Source organism: Lepidochelys kempii, chromosome 2 (genome assembly GCF_965140285.1).
Source record: "Lepidochelys kempii isolate rLepKem1 chromosome 2, rLepKem1.hap1, whole genome shotgun sequence".
NCBI lineage: Eukaryota > Metazoa > Chordata > Testudines > Cheloniidae > Lepidochelys > Lepidochelys kempii.
The window spans coordinates 188,946,612-188,969,439 of NC_136381.1; the positions used below are offsets into that span (position 1 = coordinate 188,946,612).

At 38.6% G+C, this 22,828-nt stretch overlaps 1 protein-coding gene across 3 annotated transcripts in view; it reads left to right on the forward strand.

Moving 5' to 3' along the window:
• ULK4 (unc-51 like kinase 4) overlaps positions 1–22,828 on the forward strand; it is a 388,775-nt gene that overhangs the window by 360,497 nt on the left and 5,450 nt on the right. The gene's annotated exons all lie outside the window — the stretch shown is intronic.

Consider the following 22,828-nt stretch of genomic DNA (forward strand, 5'->3'; position numbering starts at 1 on the left):
ACATTTAGAAGTTAACCTAATATTGCTAAAAAGGTAATAATAATAATTTCATTTTTAGAACTTCATTTCATTGTGCTTTACATTTTTTCTGAACTAAAGTAACTCAGTTAAGTAACTTTTTTTGTAATTAGGCATAAGTATCTAAGTATTTGAGACCATAAAGTCTTACTCTTTTTTGTTGCTGTTGTTGCTGTTCTAATAAATTAGTGGTTTAAAAATGTTGACCATTTTTGACTATTTGGCCAGTATTTGACAAGTCAGTTGACCAGTTATTTTTGGATGGGTCAAATGCCCAACCCTACAGCTCCTAGAAAAAAAGACAGTCAAAACAAAATGGTTCCAAACCAAGGGTGAGATAGACAAACTGGAGTTGTAATTTGCAGCTATTGCGAGGCAAGCACTATTTACACTGAAGGAAGGGTGTGCAGAGTAAAAGCATATTTGTTTGTTGAATTTTTTATGCAGTCTAGCACTTTTGAAATGAATGCTGAATTTCCAGCAGTCTCTGATTCTTTCTTTAAATGAGAAAAGATGTTTCTGTGGCCATTACCGTCCTAATTAACACCTCTCCTCTTCTTTCAAATGAGCCTGTAGGGTAGGTAATAGAGCTGTGGGAGCTTGGAGAAAAACTCTCCTGGTGAGCAAGCTTTTACAGCATGAAAGAAAAAATAAATCATGAGCTGAGGGAGAGCTCAATTAATGTCCATGGAAATTTTTAAGACATTAAAAACAGGGCAGTGAAGGAAAAGCAGTATTAAAATACTAGGGGCGATCCTTGGCTGGTGTGATTTGGTGCAGATTTATTATAGATATTGAGCAACACTGATTTGTACCATCTTGGAAGTTGCCCCTGGATCTTTAAACTAAGCCAGAGGACAGCTGATTTGAGAGATGCTCTGTATAAAGGGGTAGGTACAGTCTGAGCAATTGACACTGAAAATCCAGTATCATGTCAGCAGCTACAGGATTTTAGGCTCTTGTCGGGTCTTACATTTCTCTTTTAAAATAATACTTTAAATATACTGCAAAGATTCTCTTCCACTTATGGGCTTGTCATAGAGACATACGAGAACCCATGTCAGTAAGATGTATTGGAGTATGTGTCATGATGGGATATTGTTCTTCCTCTGGTGCATTATGAGGCACAATGCTAAAGGCCAGAGCCACAACCATCTGAGAAGTGTCCGCCATGTTTCCGTTTGAGACATTGTGTCTTATTGTGATTATAGTGAGCTTGTGGTGTTATAATGAATTCCTGAATCATTTTATTGTTGTTAACCGTTAATGCTGTGTTTAGGTATTGTAATAGTTCAAAGTTAAAGAAGATACCAGTTGCATTTTAAAATTATTGTAAAAAAGTAGAGGCCCAGAGAAGCTAAGTGATTTCATGGTATCACACAGCAGGTCGGTAGCAGAGCTAGTTCTAGAGCCCGTTCTTTGGGCTTCCCTTATCTATTCTCCTTATATTCCTTTTCTAAACCCTCAGTCTGATCTCTCTTCTGCCTGGCTCTCTGACTCCCCTTTTTCTTTACCCCATTCAGGAGATGTTTAAGCCTTTTCTGTCCTTCCTCTTCTCCTGCTCCTTCCTGCCCACTCCCATTGAAGCTGTGCCTTGTTGAGACCATTCACCCGCATGGTGCAGGGTCGCAGAGTCACCACCAACTTTCTCTCTTAGATAGAGAGGTTTTCTCCTCTGTGAAGTGCCAGCCACTCCTACCTAGCAATACCTCAGTGGGAGAGGAGAAGTTAGGAAACAAGAAGGGAAAGGAAAACCTAATAGCCCAGGCAGTGGGGACCAAAAGAGAGTGCCATGAGCAATGGGGGGGAAAGGGGATTGCAGGGAGGGAGGGGGAAAAATAAAAGGGGTGGGGAGAAGGGTTGAGAGCAGCAAGTGGATCAAAGTGGATCAGTAAAAGGAAGTAGTCTCAGTACCAGGTATTGTCCCAGGATATTACCACAGCTATTTGCCAATAGCAATGCAGGATTTCCTAATTAATTTTATACTTTGTAATACAGCACACACCTAAGCACTTGGTGGAACATAGCCATAGTCTCCAGCTTGCAATGTACCAAGGTGTGTCATTAATACACAGTTACATATGCTAAATCGTGTATTATGTAAGCAATAACACACAAGATGATGTGCTTTTGTCAGCTAATATACGCACACCTTCGGTGTACTGTGGCTGCAGCACTGCTGAGGGTCACAACACACCCAGGGTGTGTGTATATTGGCTGATGAATGCACATTATGTTGTGTCTTACTGCACTTATAAAATATTTTGCCCTGCTCCATCATGTTTCCTGGTGGGAGTGGGACAACCTGGAGACACTTGATTTAATTCTTCTCCACCTCCCGCCTTGGAGCAGCATACGGGCAGCAGTTTCAGAGCACCCCAGTCAGATGGAAGGCTTCTCTTCCCCATGACCACAACCCCCAAAACCGAAGAAAGTAGCAACTCAGGGCAGCTTTATTTTTGAAGACTATTTTTTCCAGCCCCTTTCCCAGCCAGCAAGGAGAAGATTATTTAGTTTTAAATTCATTTTTAAATGTAATTTCATTTTTAAAGGTCAAAAATATGTAGGAAATTTAGTCATGCATTTTCAACTGTGTGTGAATTGTGTGGACTCTGTGAACTCTCATTGTTAATATGATGTTATGGAAAATATTCCCTTAACTGGTTATTCCAGAAAATTCTAACTAGTGAAGGGCCGTCTTGGTGTCTTAGAAGTCTTACTAAATAACACCGCTAAAGAAAGTGCTACATTTTAGAATATGCCATTCCGTGACCTCTCAGTCCCTAGTTAGAGACCCTCAAGGGGACAGAGAAAGAGAACTTCCATTGAATTCATAAATAATTCACCCTAAACAGTGACAGTAGTATTAAAAACAACCTATTATAGTAAAGTGACAAGAACTGTGCATCCCTTTGGGAGAAGGATCTTTTAACTAATTTCCCTCAGTCACAGTAAGATTACTGTAAATAGATATAAATGAAGACTTCCTGGCATCTACATTCTCAACTTTAGAACCAGAAAATAAATCTGATGATCGCAACCTACAGTAACTGGAATTTGTTTTGGCATGTTGCAGAACTCCAGCATATACAAAGAATTGTATTGTGCTTCAAGATAAATCAAAATACCTACCAAAATATTTGATTACATTTTCCTCTTAAGAACTGAAGTTCAACTCAGTCATTTATCCTGACATTAATGCCGTAATAAAATTGGTGATTAGTTGTTTAAGGGAACAAATGACATAACTAAGGAAAATTGTTTCCTGTGGTTCAGTTGGTTTACATACAGTAGAAAAAGCATCAGACATGGATAGATATACTTCCTCTTGAACAGTAATGGTGTAAATCTTTGACTCTATCCATTGCTCAGCTTATTCAGTTCTCCTGTAAGTGCTAACTATTAATAGAAGCAAGCTAAAAAAAATATTTTTTTCATTTACTTCCTCTGCCCAAGAGATCTACATTTTCTTCATTGTTAAAAAACAAAACCTTATGGATTTGCTTTAACAATCTTTAAAAATAATTAAGTCTGATACAGTTAAACTTAAACACAGTTAAAAAAAAAACAACTTGCAATCATCATACACATTTGTTAAAGTTACTTTGAGATAGTAACAGATTATCACAAATACTTATTATTGGATCCAAAAGGAAGCTGTTCTAAGGATTCCCTCAAGTGGGATGCTTCAGGGTTCCATTTTATCACCCCTATTCAACATGTATGTGAAGCTGTTAGGGGAGATAGTGATGGTGTTATTGGCAGCTGTGTTTCCAGTAATTCTGACAATACACAGCTCTACATGTCCGCTTTATCAGATCTGAATGATACAGATGATCATCTTAGTTCGTGTTTAGTTAGATTCAGAGCTTAGAGGACGGTGAGTGGCTGCAGGATAAGTCCATATAAGACTGAGGTAATGCTGATAGACCGGGAAAAGCAACTGAAAAAACTTGGGGAGTTGATATCCGTTCCTTTGACTGAAGAAGGAACTGATATTTAATAAATAAATAAACTGTTTATTTTTTAACTAAAATTTGCTACACTTCTTATTATCTACAGTTGACAAGAAATTGGCAATCTTTTCTTTCAGATGCAGATCTTAGTATAAAGGTCCATGCTTTTGTCACATTGAGATTAGAATGCTGTGACATACTCTACATGGGTCTGCACCTAAAATCCACTTAGAAACTCCAGCTGATGCAGAATACAGCTGCCCATTTGTTAAGGGGTGTTTCACGCAGGGAGCATATTTACACTTGTGCCTTGTGATGCATCGGTGTCCAAATTATTTTTAGTGTGACATAAGGTGCAGGTTGTTAACCTACAAAGCCTTAAATGGATTGGGCCCGCGGCTACCTCATAGATTACCTCTCCCGTTGTGTCGCACTTCAACACTGATATGATCTGAGAGGCTCAGACTTCCTGGTTAAATATGCAGGGACAGAAGACAGTGCATTTTCAATGAGATCTCCCATGTTAGTTCACCAATTACCAGTGTGACTTTGTGGACCTTCAGGTTCTGCTGTGAAGCCTATCAGTTCTCCAGACTTTTGGGGGAAGGAATTAGTCCCCAGACATAATCCCATGTTAGGTAATTGCCCTTTCCACCCAGTATTTGCACACAGATATTAATAGATATTATGGTGATGGGCATCAATATAAGAACTTGGAGAAAACACCCTCTTTCTACCTTGCAACTTGTTTAAAAAGAGGGCCTGTCTTTACCTATATCTTGCATAGTCCTGAGGATAATAATTAAAAGTATTAGAGTATGTGTGAACCCGACCCATTATATGAATATTATGATTCAGTCTAAACAAATAAATAACGGCACACAATCATGTAAGAAACACCCCTAAGCCCCACATGTAGACAACGGAGCTCTGAGTTCCTAAGTATGGAGGCAGAGGAGGGGCAGTTAATGCAGACCCCATCTCCCCTCTCGACTGCAAAATCCTTCTACATTTACTATTGCAAGACCCTGTAATCAGACTTTCTCTTCCAGCTTCAAAATCCTCCTTCCCCCATAAGACAATACCTTCTGAATGTAACCCTGCCCAACTGTCAAACCCTCCTGTGATGCTAGGAAAATTATCCCATCACCCCCAACTGCTAAACTTTCCCATATCCCTAGGACAGTTCCAATCCCACTGGTCTCCCCTAGTTGTCAGATCCCACCATATTCTTAGTTATCAAAGTCCATTTTTAGTCACTGTACTGTGCACCTCTCAGCCTATGGAACCCCATGTTTCCATACCCCTCTGATGTATTCCCTAACCTAGATATTGCTGCCAAATCCTCAGTGATTTTCTTGGATAGTTTATGCACTCCGTTACGTTCCAAAATTTACTTAGATGTAAAACCTTGTGTTTTTCATTCCCATCTGTGATCAACCCCTTGATAAAACGGCAAGAAAGGCAACTCAATTTTTAGTTTCCAAATCTAGTCACCTTAGTCACATGTACAGGTGTATATGCCATTGACTTGTCTGCAATGTTTCAGTCCAATTAAAAATGTACTTGACAAACTAAAAGGAGTACTTGTGGCACCTTAGAGACTAACCAATTTATTTGAGCATAAGCTTTCGTGAGCTACAGCTCACTTCATCGGATGTAGCTCACGAAAGCTTATGCTCAAATAAATTGGTTAGTCCCTAAGGTGCCACAAGTACTCCTTTTCTTTTTGCGAATACAGACTAACACGGCTGTTACTCTGAAACTTGACAAACTAGTTCAGCTAATTACAATGGTATGGTATTTCAGCTCTTTCACCTGCATTACATAAATTATTAATACCTTTTAATTATACCAATTTACCCATCCTCTAACATGGTAAGCTGGCTGTTCTCATGAGCATTTTGGTTATGTGTTTAGAGATGATTTTACAACTTTTTCTAATTAAATCTCAATTTAGTCGTCTTGTGTTTTTCTTTTGTCTTTTTACTCTAACCCTGGAATTCCTGCTGATCACAAAAATACTGTGATATCCTAGTTTTAGTATCTGTCTCTGTACTAATTTCCAGGCCTTGCTATTTGTTCTGATCTGTTAAGTCCAAGCATAGAGATGTCAATGAAATATATTATGTTTATTTAATATCTTTATTAGAAGCTTTTACAGTTCTGTCAGGGTTCCCTCCCCACTCTGAACTCTGAGGTAGAGATGTGGGGACCCTCACGAGAGACCCCCTAAGCTTATATTCTACCAGCTTAAGTTAAAACTTCCCCAAGGTACAATTCTTTTCCTTGTTCTTGGACGGTATTGCTGCCACCACCAAGTGATTTACACAAAAATTCATATAAAATAGTTTTTTTTTTAAAAAAACAGCTTCAGAATAAATTGCTCATGTAAAGACATTTTTGCTGAGGTGTAGCTAATTGTAGCATGGTTTTGTATTCATTATTATACAGCTATTATGAACAAGATGGTCCTATAAACGAGAAATGGCAGTTTAGTCATTTAGCCCAATTGTATTAATGATTTAAATACTATCATGGTTATAAAAATGAGACCAGAGGGACACTTGGATGTAAATAGTCTTTCATCCTCCACTCTTAGGAAACACCTCCCAATCAGCTGTTCCCTGGTGTGGAGGCTCTGGGGGAAGGGGGAGGAGCGAAGGCACTGCAGGCTCAAGGGAGGGGGCGGAAGGGGTGGAGTGGGGGCAGGGCCTGTGGCAGAGCCAGGGGTTGAGCAGTGAGCACCCCCTGGCACACTGGAAAGTTGGTACCTGTAGCCCCGGAGTCAGTACCTATACAAGGAGCCGCATATTAACTTCTGAAGAGCCGCATGTGGCTCCGGAGCCAAAGGTTGACCACCCCTGGCATAGATAGTGGGCTAAAGAGGCTGCAATCCCTCTTCAAATGTAATAGTTTTCTAGCTAGAGTATACCTCAAAATTGTTTATTTTTAGGACATTGTTTCCTGTCTCCATCATGAAAAGTGTCTGCCAGTGGGACATGAATGAGATTTGGGATATGTTTTAAAAATATTTTCCAAGGTCAGGAGGGGCATAGCCCAGAAGGCATTTTTTCAGTACAGTGGTAATTATTTATTTGTGTGCTAGGGGCTGTACCTACATATAAGAAGATATGATCCCTGATTGTATACTATTTAGGGCAGGGACCCTGTCTTGTTATATGTATGTACAGTCCCTGAGCACATTGTGGGTACCACCATAATCTAAATAATATTTTGTCTCTTTTAACCTTGGAAAATCTGCAATATTGTTCATGGTTATTCAGAGGTCTATGGTATATAGCTCAAACTTAACCATCCAAATTTCCTCAAAATACTCAAAAGCACTAGGAAATGAGGAACTGACCATACTGGCTCAGACCAGTTGTCCATCTAGTCAAGTGTTCTCTCATCAACAGTGTCAAGCACTAGATGCTTCAGTGGAAGGTGCAAGAAAACCCTACATTATGCAGTTATGGGAATACTATCCCCACAAAGAAAGTTTGTGTCAGTGCATTGTATCAGAGGATCTCAGAATGTTTTCAGGCTCTCTTGTTAACCTTGGAAAATCTGCATCAGTGTACACAGGCATTTTAAACAGAAATTGCCAGATTCCAAAGACTTTTAAAAAGTCCATAGCAGTAGTTTTGAATAATGGTTGGTGCAATTCTAGCAAGCCGGAAATATGTTGTTTAACACAGCCATCATCTAGGTTGTAATCTATATACTTTTTGAGGAATATCATAGCCATTGTATGAGATTTCCATCTTTCTTGATAGTGATAGACTCCTCAGAAACAGATGTCTTCATCAATTTACGAAGGGAAAAACAACATAAGGAAGGCAATCATTCCTCGCTAGTCACAAAAAGTTACAGTTAGACACAGAACTAGCATATCTCATCCAACCTCCTATTGTAAGATGAGATAATAAAATTTTCCCACTTGTGCAGAAAGAGGAAAGGTTATTGTAATGAAAAAGTAACACACTAGTCACTTTATTGATGTTCTTTCAGTAGAAGTTTTATGATGCTTTTTACATCATCCTGTCAGAGAACAGAAAACAGTTACCATGTTGCCTGGGTGGCCAGGCAACATAGAAAATCACGAACAATCCATAGTCTAAAATGTGCTTGTACAAAGCATTTGTTGAAAAATTATGAATAGTGATAAATTATAAATAAAAAGAATGTATTCACAGATAATGAAACAATGAGCTAAATTCACTGAATAAATAATTAGTTGTAAATTATTCATCCAGCTCTACCAAAGACCAAAGAAGAGCTCCAAGTTCTGAGGCCCCTAAAGTGTGACAATGACTGTCCCTACAAAAATGCAGAATTAAACAAAGTTATTTAGTCATTTATTAGCCTTTTCCCCCTGCCATGTGTATAAATGTAGAAGAAATTAAGGTCCAATATCTCCAGTCTGGAACTTGGATGTAACTTTTTTTCTTTCTAAAATGATTTTTTTCAGTTTAATTCTGGTGAAAGGCGCTGACCTGGTAACATTACTAAACCTTTTCTTTGGATGGGTTAGACAAAACAGATAGAACAGGAGTAGTGGTGGTACAAGCTTCCCCACGTTGTGCTGCCAGTGTGCCAAATACCTTGACTTAGAGGACTATCTTTAATGGTGACATGTTAGTTCAGGTTTCATCTCTATTCATTCCTTGGCCTCTCTTCTAAAAGTGCCCATTTTATTAGTGATTTTGTGCTGAGTATGCATGTTGACAAGAACTGGAATGAGACCTTCACCTAATTTCATATAGGACATCAAACGGTCATCAGATGGTGGTACTTCGGATCACTATCATATTGGATTGGAATCAGCAATTTAGAAATGAAAGACTCAATATCTCATTATTAATTCCTTGATCCACCCAGTTTTCCCCTGGGTGCTGTTTTAGGAGCCTAATCCCAGTCTTTCTTCAAATTTTTGAAAGCAATTGGTCTTAATTACATCTCTTAGAAGATAAGACTTTTTTCTGCTAGTTAGCTCTTCAATAAAAACAGGTGAGCTAGAGGCTTTGATCATATAGGTATTCTTTTTAAGTCAGATCTAGTCTTTTTAGATTTTCTTTTTGCAAGTCTGATAGTATGCCAGAAAGTAATCCAAATAGTATGTAAAATAAGATTAATGTCTTCAAAAATGAAACTCAGAGCCAAATTTGATTGATTTGAACACTTGAAATAGTGCTATAAAACTGTTCTTTAATGTACAAAATTATTTCTAACCTGTCATAAAGATACTTCCAGGTACCTTAGCTCCAAGGAGAAGGATCACAGACTTGGTAAAATCACAAAACTCTTTTAAATTGCTAATTAAGTATCAGACAACAAAGCCCTGAGACTCTACTAAGCTTCTTTTTAAAAGTGTGACTGCTGCTTGTCTGACTTCTTTCCTTCATGGATTGGGCATCTCCATTTTCTATTCTCCCTATCACCTGACCTGGTCATTTACAGGTAATCTCTAACTGCTCAGTTTGCCATAAGGTGCACCTTAACAGTGATGGATGAACCTTCTTGAATCTTGTTGCAAGTATTGTGTCTCCTCATTGTTTCATCAGCCTCTGACTGGCACAATAGTGATATCATTACATTCAGTCAATAATCTTGACATGATGTTATATCGTGACACAGTGGCTTTGTTCTAGAGGGCAAAGTTACAAAAATGGTCATCCTTCCATGGTTATAGGAGCAAAATGCAGGATCTTCTGGCAGATCTCCAAATACCCATTTGGGGTCCAATAAGGTTTGTCCCATGTCTATAAATGAGGGTTTAAGTGTTTCCTAAGAGTGAAGGATGAAAGACTATTTACATCCAAGTGTCCCTCTGGTCTCATTTTTATAACCATGATAGTATTTAAATCATTAATACAATTGGGCTAAATGACTAAACTGCCATTTCTCGTTTATAGGACCACCTTGTTCATAATAGCTGTATAATAATGAATACAAAACCATGCTACAATTAGCTACACCTCAGCAAAAATGTCTTTACATGAGCAATTTATTCTGAAGCTGTTTTAAAAAAAAAACTATTTTATATGTTAAAAATGCTTTATTCAGTATCTCTACATATTTATTATGGCGTATTCCTCATGTTATAACTTTTGGTTTTTTTCCTAACAAACAGAAAATTGAAGGAAAAAAAGTGCCTCATTCACAACTTGATTTAAGTTGCAGCTGAAAGCAGGGCTTTTGGTGCCATCACAGTTTCTGTGCGTAGTTCAGCATAATTGTCCATCTCTGTTCATTTGAAGCCCAAGATTGCATTAATGGTAGTGTTGCATGTTATGAGTGAGGTGCACTTACCAGAGCTGTGTGGGAGAAGCTTGCCACAGCATTTATATACGTTACGATTGTTTTAAACCAGTATCATCAGCCCCTCACTTTCATAAAAATTAAATTCACCCACAAAATAAAAACAAAAAAGTCCACACATACAGAAAATAAGAAAAAATATTCTTCTTCGAGTGCTTGCTCATGTCCATTCCTATGTAGGGGTGTTTTTAACCTCAGTGGTATCTGCCGGGTCGGCTCCAATGTCCACTGGAGTCGTTTTCCCATAGTGCCTGTATAAAGGATCCTGCTGCCCAGCTGCCCCCTCAGTTCCTTCTTACTACCTGTGAAGGTTGCTGGAACTTCAGCTCATCCTGGAATTTTCCCACAAGTACTCCTCTCGGTGGACTTTTTTTTTTCTCTACTTGTACATAATTCTAGTTATTTGTTTGTGGTTACGTTTCAGTTGTTTAGTTAGTTAGATTAATGAACCCCACTAAGTGAGAGAGGCAAACTTTCAAGCTTACTCAGAGCTCTTCTTCAGGTCTGGAAAATTTTCAGAGCATCACTGCTAAATACAAGATGAAACAGATTGTTTAGCATAAGTAGTTAACACATATTTCAAGAGACCATTCAAGGTGAAGTGGCTCATAGGTAGGGAAGGAAGTGGAGGGGGGGAGGGAGAGCGGCTGGGAGGCAGGTTGTTAATTGGCTATAGATTGTTATAGTAAGCCATGAATCCAGTGTCTCTCTTCAGACCATGGTTTTTAGTGTCTAACAAAGTTATGAATTTAAGCTCCCAGGCTCATAAGTACACCCACAAAGCGATCACTCTATATCTGACCTATCAGTCCTCATCTTCAAAGGAAACCTGCACAACACTTTCAAAAGATAAGCCTGAGAACTTAATTTCATAATTTTGCATTGCTGTAGCACTTTAGTAAAGACACTACGGGCTTGTCTACACTACCGGCCGGATCGATGGGCAGCAATCGATCCAGCGGGGGTCAATTTATCGTGTCTAGTATAGACACAATAAATGGACTGCCAATCACTCTAGCATCGACTCCGGTACTCCACCTCAATGAGACATGCAAGGGGAATCGCTGGGAGAGCATCTCCCGTCAAGACACGGCAGTAAGTAGATCTAAGTATGTTGACTTCAGCTACGTTATTCATGTAGCTGAAGTTGCATAACTTAGATCGATCCCTCCCATCCCCCGTAGTGTAGACCAGCCCTATTATGCTGACAGGAGACCTTCTCCCATTGGCATAGTTAATTCAGCTCCCCAAGAGGCTCTCCCACTGACATAGCGCTGTTTACATGGGGAGGTTAGGTCGGTATAACTACGTCGCTCAAGGGCATGGATTTTTCACACCCCTGAGTGACGTAGTTATACCAATATAGGTCTGTAGTGTAGGTCTAGCCTAAGTTTTCCTGAAGAAAAGGTCTGTGTAAAACTTGAAAGCATCTCTCTCTCTCGCCAACAGTAATTGGTCCAATAAAAGATATACATCATCCAACTTGACTGTCTAATATCCTAGTACTGACACGGGTACAACAAACACTGGATACAATAGTGGGAGGTCAATAAGACTGTGGCATTTGGATGGATTTGTCTTTCCTGTCCTCACTAGTTATGCAGACTGAGAACTGCCTGGAGCTAGGACTCAGCTAACTGATAAAGGCATAGAAAAGCCACCGGCAAATCTGTTCTTCTCAATCACTGATTGGAACTGTGATAAAATTAGCTGTGTGGGGGAGAGAAAGAAGGGAAGAGAATGGCTGTGGACCTCTTTCCACAAAATATATTGAGAAGAATCATTTGTGGAATGTGCTAATATTGTGGATGACAATGATGTGGGAGAGGGCAAGCACAGTCAACACGAAACTTAATGATCTCTGTGGTAGCTGTGAAACAACATGGCTGCAACCTGGCCCGTTGCCCTACTTGTTCTGCTGGATATATTACATCAAGTATTCTGACAGGACACTGTCCACGGTTTTGTCATAAGTGCTGTATCTGTGGAGATGTATCTATTTCTGTGTATAACTGGGCTGTTGCTTTCCATCTTTCTTTGTTTACCAAGTTGTATTGACATTGAAAGAGTTCAATTCATGTATAAAGGCTGCCGTTAATTTATGACACTAAGGAAGAATCAAATGAAGGAGACTTTATCCTACTTTCACAGAGTAACAAGGAAGTAAAAAGCAGTCTTTATTTCCGTAGCTGGAATACTACAGGTTTATGTTCCAGTAGAAGTTGCCATTCCTTGCCCACTTGTTTGGAATGCATTCATTTTCCAGAAGCCCTCTATGAGTTGGCACTGCTCTGGCATTTGAATAATGGGAGCCAGTGTGGTTGTAAGTAAATATGAGAGCTGGCCCACAAAGCAGCATTGACGTTGTCAGCAATGAGAAATATGGTCTCTCTCTTCTTGGCTGAATGTTTCACTTTGGGTTGTAGAGTGAAACTGTCTGATTCTGAAACCATCCCTGTGTCTATCACAATTGTTTTTGTTGTGGAGCACTTCTTGCCTTAATTCAGTGCCACTGTGGGAACAAAAGGTCTGCCATGTTCATTTGGTGTTTCACTGCACTGTAATTTTACATAGTACAAACGCTGCTGAGATTGCCTTTCTGTGTTATTTGTTGTGCCCATCACCATTACTTCCTTTTGACCGCTTCTCTGTAATTACACATGCATGGTTTACTGGCTGCTGTAAAGGTATCTAAATACAACTTGACTTGTTTCAAAACAAAACGTAAATTAGCCAAAATAGTCCTCTCAAAGGTCAGTCAAGACCAAATGATTACCTGCTTATTCTTTGCCAGCCAGACAAAGAATAAACACATGACAATAAACAAGAGTAGTTTTCAAGACTCCATTTATTTTTATGACCGTTTTCACAATTTTATGGAAATTGGACCATTACATAAAATATAATTTTCCTCAGAAATTCGTGTTTTAGAGACTGATATCCCTCATCCTCATCTCCATATTTAGTTGGTTTTTGGGTTGTTTGTTTTCTTTTTTTTTGACAAACAGCACAAATCTAATCACATTTTTAAGAAAATATTTAGACATAAGTTTTGTCCTTTTATCAAAATCTTTAAAGGACTCTGTTTGGTACTTAATGAAAAGCTCAGGAGTTCTATTTCCAAGTTTTATGAGCCTTTGGAAACTAGGGAATGTACATATATTTTCTAAAGATCCTACTGAGAAAGGAGTGTATAATGCTTTTAATATTTAGCCCCGAAATCATAGACCACAATGATTTTCTAACAGATTTTATCACTCTTGTTATTCTTATTTCCCCCCCCGCGCATATATATTTTTCATAATCTTTAGTTCTCAACATGCCTCATCATCTTTCTACTCCTCTTTAGATGGTAAACCTAAAATGTCAAGTCAAGTTAATGTACAAGCTTTTAGCTCTGGAGTCCTGAGTTCAAATCCAGGTTAGGACTCATGTGAAAATGAGTTTTCTGATTGATCTTCATCCCTAGTGAATGTTAATAATGTCACAGAACTGCCACTCACTCTCAGCCAGTTTGACTTTCTGCTCAGGAAAGGCTAAGGATTTAGATCAGGCTTGAAATGCACTGGGGAAGCTTGCACAGCATCTGGTCACTCTATGCCCTGCTGAAGCCAGTGCTATTAGTCCCTCACTTTCATGAGTGCTAAATCAGCATTTCAAAATGAGAGAGAGGAAGATGCCAAGCTGGAGAAGTATTAGATTCCTTGACAAACTGCAACTGCCCTATAGTTTTGGAGTTTTGTCTGGGTCTGTTGTGTAGCACAGGAATGTCCTCTTGGATACTGTTGTCCTTAGATACATAAGCATTTCTTAATCACTAAGTCACTTGAATACTCCTACAGTACAAAAGTCATCATTAAAAAGTCAGCATTTTCCAACAATTACCACTCAATGGAATGTGCAGTTGTCATTGTCTTTTCCTACGGTGAGAATAGGAGATATTTTGTCATAGCTGTCTGGTAATGGTTATTCCTATTATTTATTGTATGTGTTTATTTGTATTGAGGTAGCACCAAGTCATGGATCAGGGCTCTGTTGTGCCAAGCACTGTACAATGCACAAAAAAGATTGCTTCTACTCCCAGAAGCTTACAAGCTAAGTATGAGACAAAAGGCAGCAGGTGGTTACAACATATAGGCAGGGAATACATAAGGTAACAATGAGACAGAATGAATCAGCGTAATTAGCAGTGGTCATAGCACATGAGCTATCTAACCAAGTTCCAGTTTTTCTGCAGACATCACAGAAGAGGAGATTTTTAAGGAGAGATTTGAAGGAGGACAATGAGGTGGCTTTGCAGATGTTTACAGGAAACTCTTCCAAAATGTAAGGGGCAGCATGGGAGAACGCATGACAGTCTTATTTGAAAATTTAACAAATGGGATCTGAAGGTTGCCATCATTGGTCAAATAGATACAGGAGACAACATCAATATCATATAAAAGACAGTAGATAGTGCAGGGATAGGTTGTGAAGGGCCTTAAAAATGAAGATGAGAAGTTTGTGTGTGATGCAATGGAGAAGGGGGCACCAGTGGAGGGACTCAAAGCGATGGGGTCAAATCTATGAGCCAGGAAAATGATCTTTGCAGCAACATTTTGACTAGAGATAAGTGCGGCAAGATGAGATTTGTCAAGGACAAAGAGGTTGCAGAAACCAAGACACTAGAAGATGAGGGATTTAGCTGTGTGGGTGGAGAGGAAAGGCCAGATCTCAGAGATATTTTGCAGAAAAAAGTAATAAAATTTAGACTCGGCCTGGACCTAGAGAGAGGGCTGAGCTGAAGATTACACCCAGGATATGGGCTTCAGCGACAGGAATGATGGTGGTGGTGTCCACAGTGACCGTGAAAGGATGGAGTGAGGAGGGCTTTTGGGGAAAGATTAAGAGCTGTATTTTGGCCATGTTGAGTTTAAACTGACATCTGGACATCCATGAGGAGACATCAGAAAGAAAGGCTGGGATCTCTGTTTGGATAGAAGGAGACAAGTCTGAAGTGGAGAGGTAGATCTGTGAGTCATCAGCATAGAGATGATAGTTGAAGTTTGTGGATGAGATCACCCAGTGACAGGGTGGCAAATGTTGACTTTTTAATCTGATATTACTCCTTTATATGTATACTAGGGAACACTGCACCATGGTATGGGAGTTTCCTACAACCCCCTTTAGACAGTCTGTAACAACATATATTTCTACTATGAGCAGGAAACCTCAGATTCTTTTTGTCAATTAACAACTGCAGTTCACTTATATTGGATGCAGTTATTATGGACAGTAGGTAAGAAGAGACACAAAGAGATTCCACTAACCAACTACATTAAATTGAACACTTTTAACTCACTGTTATAATGGACAGAAACTGCAGTAATGATGGATATTTTCTGGGTAATAAAGACATTTGTACATCCTGAAGGAGAGTTGAAAACAGTTGCCAGTTAGCAATTTTCTGATTTTTCAAGATTTGCAATAACCGTGAGGTTAGTCTGTGTATGTGTTTATGCATATTGAGGAAGAGGGGATACATTCAAATTGGAGGGTGCAAAGAAAGATCCAAGGTGAAGTAGCATTCACAAGTGTAGTCCCAACAGTCCCAAAGTCCATCTGACTTTCAAAATGTCAGGGAGCTGCTATAGTCACAAGTTACCACTGGAAATTGCTTTGAACTCATAATAAAGATTACTGTACACACACATACACACATGCATAAATGAAAAGGAATCAAGATAGGTAGGATGAAATATTGGCCCTATTGATGACAAAAGGAGTTTTGCCATTGACTTCAATGAGGCCAGGATTTCACCAATAAAGAGCAAAAAAGGTGTTTGAGTTATTGAAGCTAAGCTTTCTGATGTAGGTTATTGTCACAGATACTGGCTTGTTTTTGCATGTATTGACAAGATCTGAAAGCCACAAAGTCTTTCTAATCTGTGTAGATGGAGTACATGCCTATAATGATGTGTGCCAAAGAACACCTGGAACACTCATGCTTTTATAATTTTCATTTCTTGTTTTTACAGTCCATCAGCATTGCCCAGGCCTGTTCATAGAAGCTGGCAATTAGTAACACAAACTAAACCTGCTCAACTTGCTTTGCTCTTGCCACACATGCATTTGTATATCTCTCTCCCCATCCAAAATATTAACAGAGAAGAGAGTAGTAAGAAAATACATAATGATGCGGGGAAGTATCAGAAATATTTTCTCAAGTTCCAAATTAGTTTTCCCTGTATCAGAGGTAGTAAAGACAAATGTGGGCCATCCCAATGAGTTCTGTTTCAGACAGTACATGCAGTTGGTACATTATGTTTGTAAAATTTTATAGTGTGTTAAGAATTTTGTTTTTTTCTCTTTAAATAGTAAGTAATTGAGTGTGTCTGAGAGTCTCCCTCTGCTGATCTCCATAGGCTGTTGACCTCTCTACCACCATTTTAAAATTATAACCATAGGGATGTGGTTTGTTGTTGATCTGAATAAACAAATGCTACTGGTTTTTGAAGGCTATGGTGAGGACAATCATAGTATGTGCAGTTCTCTCTGTCTCATGGTAGGAGAAAATGCAAATAGAAATATCTACCAATAAATAAAATAGCATGAGACGTGTTTGCAAACACTGTACTTCATCCTTCCTGTTCCTCAATTCCTGGAGCTGCCAGGGGGCAGTCTGGGCCCTGACACAAGTAGATCTTGAAGCCACAAGGACTGCTGTAAATTTTGCCCACAGTAACAGCTTCCAAGGGGCTGTTATACTGGTCAGGTGTCGAAGGAGTGCAGTGGCCATGCCACTGACAACCTCTTCCCTGGGCAGGGACCAGGATGGAGTGGCAGAACTGGTTATGCTGATTCCAAGCAACCCATAGATTCACACCGGGAGTTCACAGTTACCTAGTTAGGGCAAATTTTACAGGTCCTTTCCACCCCTGGAGCAGCACAAAGACTTGTATCGGGGCTGTGAACCTGGCCTTGTACTTATTGACAAACTGGGAACACACTTAGTCTCTGCAAAAACTTAGTTTAAGACTAGGTGTACAACAGGTGGAGAGGACAGGGAGAGGTCAGGGTAACAATGTAAATAAGATTGCAAGCTATTTGGGTCATAAGCTGTGTGTTTGTACAATGTCTAGCACCCATTCTGTCTGGGGCTTTTAAGGAATACTGTAATACAAATGATTATGCAAACTTAAGGTCTCTCACCATCATAACACCAACTATACAGGCCTGAAGAAAGGAGGAGTATTTATATGTATATAAAAAATATGGGCAAGATCAAGTGACTAATCAATTTCCATTTTCTATAAATGTATGTGGTTTCCTATAAGACTGAAAAGCAAAGTGGTTCTAACCCTGTTCCATATGAATTGTGAGTGGCAAATTAGGTGATATGCTTTTATTTAATTCATGTAGTGCTTATGAGAAGATGCAGGACTGACAGCCTTGGAAACTGAATAACATACCGGTAGTTTCCATAGGTAGGTGTGACATGGGCAGCATGTACCTGTAGTTATATCAGACGCATACAGTGAAGGTGTATCTATAGTTATATCAGACCTCAAGGAAAAAGTAAGATGACATACCATTATGGGATCCACATAAAGTGCCAAACTGGTAAAAAGAGAAGTCCAAGGTACATGTGCAATGGTGCACTTATATTTCTGTATACAATTACTGCAGTGGCTTGTGAAAATCAGTCATTTGGCAACAGAAATGAGTACTTAAGACACCTAAATATCTGTTTGTATTTGCAATTATTTGCACTCACAGTATCCATACTTGTGAAAGTAATTTGAGAGTGCATCTGAATATGGTTCTGGGGTCTTTCTTACTTTCTGATTTAAAAAAAAGCTGATAAAATAATTTTTTAGTGTGAAAAGGTCCCTCTTTGTTTACCCAATTAACAATTTTGCATTTTCTCACCATATCGATATAATTTTCCTACACAGACTGCAAGCTTGTAACTCACTTTAAACCTGAACATGGCAGGAGAAAGCCATCCCCTTCAAAAGAGAGGTTAATTGATTTTGAAGTGACTCATCAATTAAAAGTCGCAAGTTGTGAAAAATTGGAGAAAACAGTTCAGTGTCATGAAGCCATAGACCTTAAGAAGAGAAAAGATTCCTGATCTTTCCAGATAGTGTAAAACTATGCCCAGTTTTTTCAATTGTCTGAGAATCAAACTGGACAAAAATCAATGTGAGTTAAATCAGAACTCCAGCTCCACTCAGCTCATTAGCACTGTAATAAAGTGCTTTTGGTCATTTTTGTATTTCATACATTTTCCTGCATGCTAAATGCACTTGTCTTTAGCAGCACTGTATTACCTGAACAGCTATTCAGTATTTTAGGGAATAATGATATTTACATATCAATTATGATGTTCTTTTATGACTCATCTTTGCTTAATAGAATTGAACAGAGAAAGCCTGCTGTTTGGTTATTAGCTTCATAAAAAAAGTCATTTTGAAATTCTTATTAAATCGCAATGAATGTACAACTAAACTGAGATTTAATTACATTTTTAATTAAAGGAACAACTACTGATTGTAAGTTATTGAACAATGTTTTATAACCAACCAAAACAAATCACCATTATTAAAAGAGACCTTCAAACTATTTGTTAGGAACATAATGAAACCCTTAAAAATAAAACAGGTCAAGTCACATGGAGATGTATTATAGAAGAAAGAATAAAATGTGTGAAAAAATGCTTGTAAGGTTCTCATTATACATATTGTATTAATATTTATTGTCATCTGAAAACCACACAGAAGACAAAAGATTATGATTATACATCAACTTTTCAATAAGAGTACAGTATATTTAAATTGTTTTTGTCCTGGTTCTATTAGCTAAAGAATGATTCCTCAGCTCAACCAGGTTTTTTCTACATAGCCTTTACACTAGGAGAGATCTAAAGTCTTATGTCTCAGCAGCCCTCAAGCAACTCTTGGAACAATAAGCTTTACCAATCAGTTTAACTTTAAAAAAAACCAAAACCCATTTTGGCAAAAGCAAATGGCATTGCTTGTTGTCAGAAGTAAGATAGTACTGGCAAAAAGATAGCCATAATACTGGCAAGTGCTATCCAAGGCACACCACACGGCTCAGCCAGCTCACTTCACACCTGAGCTGCAACTTCTTTATTGATCCTCTCACAAGCTAGTTGGATGACATGGGTAAATTTCCTAATGGAGGGTGAAGCACATCATTCTGTGTTCCAATGATCAAATTTAGACATGGAAACCCTATTTGCATGGGCAAATCTGTACACTCAAGTGCTATTGCACAAAAATTGGTCATGTATGTTTCTCAAATCTATTTGAAGCCTCTTTGAAAATTTGTCCCTTAAATTTGTTTGTTTTAGTTGGTCTCGATTTAAAATGTATATAGGAAACTAACAAAGCTAATCATTTTTCACTAAAAAAAAGTTAATTGTGACCAGTTGCTTAACACAATATGAACAGAAAGAACACAAGCCAGAAAAGAAAAAGAACATGTTAAAGAAAAGAAAAAGAACATGTTAGTATTCTTTAACATGTTTAAGAACATGTTAAAGAATACTAAGATAAGTTAGAGGTAGTCAAACCAGCAAAGCCTAATGAAATTCACCCTATGGTACTTAAGGAACTAGTTGAAGCAATCTCAGAACCAATAGTGATTACCTTTGAGAACTAATGGAGCAGAGGGTGAGACCCCAGAGGACTGGAGAAGGGAAAACACAGTACCTATCGTTAAAAAGAGGACCCAGAGAATTATAGACCAGTGAGCTGAACTTTGATACCTGGAAAAATATTGGAATAAATTATTAAACAATTAATTCATAAGAACCTAATGGGAAATAGGGTGATAAGTAACAGCCAACATGGATTTGTCATTCCAAACCAGACTAATTTCCTTTTTCGATAGTTACTGGCCTACTGGATGGGGGGAAGCTACAGATGTGATATATCTTGATTTTAGTAAGGATTTTGACATAGTCCCACATGACATTCTTCTAAGCAAACTAGGGAAACATGGTTTAGACTAAACCAGTTATGCACCTACCTTATAGTAATTCTAAGATCATACTCAAAGAATGATTATCAATGGTTTACTGTCAAAGTGGGGGGACGTATCTAGTGGGATCCTGCAGGAGTCTGTCCTGGATCCGATACTATTTGACATTCTCATTAATGACGTGGATAGTGGAGTGTATGCTTATAAAATTTGCTGGCTACACCAAACTGGGTGGAGTTGTAAGCACTTTTCAAGACAAGATTAGAATTCAAAATGACCTTGACAAATTGGAGAATTGATCTGAAATCAACAGGATGAAATTAAATAAAGACGAATGCAAAGTACTACACTTAAGAAGAAAAAATCAAATGCGCATCTACAAAATGGGGAATAATTGGCTAGACGGTAATACCTCTGAAAAGGATCTTGGAGCTCTAGTAGAGCACAAATTAAATATGAGCCAACAATGTGATGCAACTGCAAAAAATACTAATGTTCGGGGGGGGGTATTAACAGGAGTGTCATATGTAACAGACAGGTGGTGATTGTCCCACTCTACTCGGCACTGGTGAGGCCTTAGCTGGAGTATTGTGTCCAGTTCTATGTGCCGCACTTTAAGAAAGATGTGGACAAAATGGATAGAGTCCAGAGGAGAGCAACAAAAATGATAAAATATGAGGAAAGGTTAAAAAAAACTGGGCATTTTTAGTCTGAATGACGTGAAAAGATTGCAAGGTCAAACACTCAAATGTTAGGAAATGCCAGAATGTATGGTGCCCATGCAAGCTTAATTCATCTGTCTCCTGCGTATGGATGATTATACAGCCTTCCCTACATGATCACAAATGTTTTTCCCCACAGGACCCCTGCCTCATTCAGTGCATAGGATGGTTATTGCTCTAAGGTTGAATTAGGGTTGTGTGGTGAATGAGGCTGGTGTCTGTGGATCCCTGCCTCAGTAGTTGCAGAAGTTGGAAAATATGTAGTGAATGAGGGAGGGGATTGCAGGAAGAGAAAGGATGGTCTTGTGATTAAAGCTGTTCAGAGCGAGAAAAGTGTTTTATAATTTTGGTTGGTCCAGTGTGTCGTCTTCGTTTACAGTTCTATAATTCAGAACACAAACTACAAAAATATTCTATATCTCTAGGTTGAGAAATAGAGGTGGATTATTGAACAGTAAATTGAGATGTTCTGATATAAACCTCAGGAGTGTAGAAAGGCTGAAGTACTTGTGATAGCATGAATACCTAAGCATGGATGTATACATAGATAATGAATTTACTGTTTTGTCCAATTAGTAGGAAAGATTTTAGTTAATGCAAAGAGGACCCCGTTCTTTGTATAGTGTAGCTATAGGCTGTTTGGATTACAAGTGCAAGTGGCACTCGTGTAGTAAGATAACTGCTGGCACAGCTTCTGGTGGCATGCAGTAAATACAGCTTCTCTCTAGCTTTAAAAAAAGAATATTTGTAGGCATATCGGCCTATGCCTGATCAGTGTTAAATAGGGCCAGCCGCGGGATGTTAGAAGTTACAGCTCCCTGCCAAATTTTAGGACTCAAAATTGTGATTTCAAGCAGTAACTTCTGAATTATTAGAATGTTCAGCTAGCCAACAGTAAATGATCACCATTCTTTCTGATTCTTACCCTTCCCTCTATGGCCAACCCATATCCTTTGCAGGTGGCAACCCATATCCAGATTTTAGTAATTTCCTGGGATGTATGTGGAATGTACCAATAGTGCTGCTTAAGCAAGTATTCAGTGTCCACCATGTGAAGCATGTGATTCCATTTTGTGTCACCCTTTGATCTTCCCATCAGCATGATTAACTGATCAGGAAATGAGAAGCCACTTGAAGCTTCCTGGCACATCAGTAGTTATAGTTCTTGGGGAGGGGGAACAGTAAACTGGTCATTATAGAGCACTGTGATAAAACAGGTTCAACACATATAAGCGTTACAAGGTCAGCTGTAACCAGCGTTAATCCACCATAGAAAGGCTTGCAGGATTTGCCTTTCATTTTTATGTTGTATAAACAGTAAGGTAATTTTGTTGCCCTGTACACTTAGTGTTTCTTGTATCTGATAAGTGGTAATGGTCCCATCAGGAAGGAACAACTTGTATGAGCAATTCCCACAAAGCAGTGATGTTAAACTAGCCTCCTCGATATGCTCATAACAAACCTGACATTTTATAATCCAGATAAGTAACCTGAAGGATGACTGATACAAGGCTGACTGTTCATTTTCCTCTCAAGTGGGGGAAAAAAATGATTGGGTCCTGAAATTTTCCCTGAAGTTCAAAATAAATGGATATGCTCTTAGTTGCATTGATAGTAAAAATGAAAACCAGTTACTCAGGGTTAGTGGACTGTGATCTGTGAATTTTCACACATGCAGGGATACAGAACAAGAATGAATCTTATTTAAGACACTTTAGACATTCTTCAGTGTAGCAGCCATGTTAGTCTGTATTCGCAAAAAGAAAAGGAGTATTTGTGGCACCTTAGAGAGTACTCCTTTTCTTTTTTAGACATTCT